Source organism: Polistes dominula, unplaced genomic scaffold (assembly GCF_049000335.1).
Source record: "Polistes dominula isolate Pdom_NZ unplaced genomic scaffold, Pdom_raw_medaka contig_22, whole genome shotgun sequence".
Classification (NCBI taxonomy): domain Eukaryota; kingdom Metazoa; phylum Arthropoda; class Insecta; order Hymenoptera; family Vespidae; genus Polistes; species Polistes dominula.
The window spans coordinates 1,777,940-1,781,508 of record NW_028300966.1 but is presented as its reverse complement, the minus strand read 5'-3'; positions in this window follow the sequence as shown (position 1 = coordinate 1,781,508).

The following is a 3,569-nucleotide window of genomic DNA, read 5'->3' as shown; positions in this document are numbered from 1 at the left end:
CAATTAAAGAATTGGATTGCGCATAAATTATTATACTAGTGATAAATTGATATAGTATATACATTTTTAATTTGATGAATAAATAAATATTACTCGGACTTCTCTGAATTATCCAAAAATTTGTTCTGTTTTTTTTCCCCCTTTTCTTCTTTTCCAACAAATATATTTAATTGTAAATGTAATAAAAGAGAGTAGTAGTACTAGTAGTATTATAACGTTATTTTAGTAAATGCGCTTTAATTTATTTGATATTCTTACTTATTAACGGAAAATTACGAAAGGTATGCTTGTTATAACTGTACACGCGATGATAACATTTCCTTGATAAATTTAATTTTCATTTGCCTATATGAAATAATGTAACATCGACAAGAGAGAGAGAGAGAGAGAGAGAGAGAGAGAGTATAATAGAATAATTAGGGTACATATAAACAGAATGTTATTTAATACTAACGTACGTTTAAATATTATCCAACTGTGATTATAATAATTACGATCAGTTACGTTGATTACGTTAGAGATAAAATTAGTCATGTCCTACCCCCACCCCTCTCACCCTTTATTATATAAAATAATAATCGTAGCTCGTAATCTTCGATAATTCGTATTTCGTAAGTTTATCAAGAAGGTCGATTAATATTTCACAGCCGATTCATGGGTAGTAGCTTTATCGCTGACAAATTTCAGGAACATTACCGTCAGTCGAGCGTACACATACACAGCTTCTCAGGAACTTTAAATTACGGAATCCACGGCAAAGCATTCGATAATTTAACGGCGGAACATTTTCCCATCGCCTAGAGGGAACTTTGTGCTTGAAAACTTTTGAATTTAACCATTGAGGTACCTCGAGCAACGTCGTAGACAAGCTTGTATAATTTGTATCGATTGATCTTTCCTAGTAGCGTGAAATGGGGGAAGAAAATGGAGGTGGAAAATGAGGATGAGGGCTTTTCAATGAACTTGCATCTGTTACGACGATTAAAATGACAAAATATTCAGACATTTTTAACTTTGTTTACATATTAACGTATATATATATATATAAAAATGGAACAGAAAAGAAAAGAAAAATAAAAAATAAGTGTCGTGTGTTGTTACGATTTTTTATATAATTATTTATAAATATAATATTATATATAATATAATAAAAAAATAAGTGAAAATATTATTTATATTATTTTTATAGTTTTTTTTTTTTTTAATTATATTTTCTTTATAACATTGGTAGGGTTTAACATAGGTTTATATATAAATATAATACTATATATAATATTTATAATAATATTATAAATAATATAATGACAAAATTAAGTTATAATATTATTAATATTATTTGTATAGTTTCTTGATTATATATTTTTTTTATAACATTGGAAGGGTGTAACATTGGTGGTTGAGTATATATCGATCGTAGGGAATAAGAAGGGCACTCCAACGAGCCGATTCTTATCGTTCATAGGCCATCGTGTGTGTTGGCATAGTAGAGAAGAATATTGCTCGTCCGCACGTGTCTAGAAGGGAGACCTTACTCCGATATCCAAGCATAGCTTTCTCAAACAAGCTTATGTTTACGTCCTGACGGACTATACTTTGGTGTTACCAAGGGGTGCCCTCGAAAAAACGAATAGTCGAATAGGCTGACGCTTTAAGCCACCCCTTCTTCTTCTTCTTCTTCTTCTTCTTCTTCATTGCTTTAACTTCTCTCGCAATTACTACCACCACTTCTGTCTCTTTCTCGATTTTCCTTTTCCTTCTCCTTCCTACTCTTCCTTTAAGGTTGGGGGACACTGATCAGAGACAACTGATAGCCGCACCTCACGAAAGGGGTTTTAATGTCCTTTTCATTCTCTTCCTTTATTCGCAATGTGACTCAGCTCGACACAACGCATTTAGCCAAGAAAGCAATAAAGTTAAGTGTAAACAGTAACTATTTTCAAACGGGTTGTTGTACGACGATTCACATTCATCCCCCATTGTTTTTCCTCCCTTTCTTCAAGAGATGGCCATACGATTTTCTTCTTCCTTATTGGATGGGGGGAGTTAAAGAAAAATATGTTCATTTGATTTCTATCTATCGAAATAAGTAACCAAATTAAAATTGGTAATTTGATGAGACTAGCAACTACCGTGTAATACGATACTCAAATAAAACTCATACATGTTAACTTTTCGTTTTAGCATAGTATTTTAATTAATCAAAGTATAATCATTCTTAATTGAATTGAAATATTTCAAATAAACTTACTACATTTTAAACGAGATAAATAACGAATGAACCAACTAATTACACTTTTTAATTAACACAAAATGTTTCATTACGATTAATCACGGTTGAAGAATACTGAAAACCTTTTTTGAAATTTGTCGACGAGCATTGTCCTCGAAATGATCCTTTTAAAACATAGAGAGGGGTTAAATTCGGGTAGGGATGTAGAAGAAGAACCGGTTCGTGCTTTATCCGTTTTCGTTGGGTCCAAAAGCATGGTCATTTTCTATCTCTCTTTCTCTTTTATTATAATATATAGAAAAAGGTAGAACATACGAGCTTATATGTATATGCGAGACACATAAATATGAACTCTTGTTCAGTGGCATTAGAAGCTTATCGTTATTCCGCACACGTTGCCTGTTCGTAGCAGTCTACTACTAGCAGGCACTAACTACTTGCGTTACGAGTAGAAGGCCAGAGGTAGAAACCTCTCCTATGGGTAGATAAATAACAAGAAGGGGAAGCGAGCGATCACCTTCACTAACACACTAACAGATACCAGTAACCAGTAACCCCACCAACAAACCCATGGATCTCACCTCTCGATTGCTATAAGCATTTCATTTGCATAGAAACGCGACTAACTTTGGCTATTAAACGTTCCACGCCTTGAAACTCCATGGCCAGTTTTCAATTACCAAGATGGCAAATCTTGAAAGCTTCCATTTCGTCTTACTAACATTCTCTCACTTCCCTCTCTCTTTCTATCTATCTATCTATCTATCTATCTCTTTATCTGTCTATCTATCTACCACCTATCGATCGATTGAAATGACCAAAATTTTAATTAATTTCTGCAACCCTAGGGGAATTCTTCGAACGTTATTATGATCACCATTGATAAAGATTTACCATAAATTTTGTCAAACCAATTTTATATGTAACCACAAATCTCATACTTTATGAAATTGTAATCTTATCTGTTTATCTGTTTAAGCAAATATATAAAAAATTTTAATAACTTATTTTTATATTTTATATATTATTATTTTATTATTTACTTTTTTTTTCTATCTTTCGTCGAGTTACCTTTGACATAGTTTAATCATCTTTAAACGCATAATTATAACAACTTATAGTATTGAAAACCACGAGAATGTTTTTGAAATAAAAAAAAAAAATTGATGGAATACTTGGTTGAAAAAAAAAAAAAAATCAAAAAGAAACCTTTCTACGTTAGATGAGAAATTCAATCGTGTTTCGAATCGATGTTCGATGAGGTATTGAAAATCGTGAACCGTGGAGGAAACGCATTCTCTCTCTCTCTTTCTCTCTCTCTTTCTCTCTCTGTCTGTCT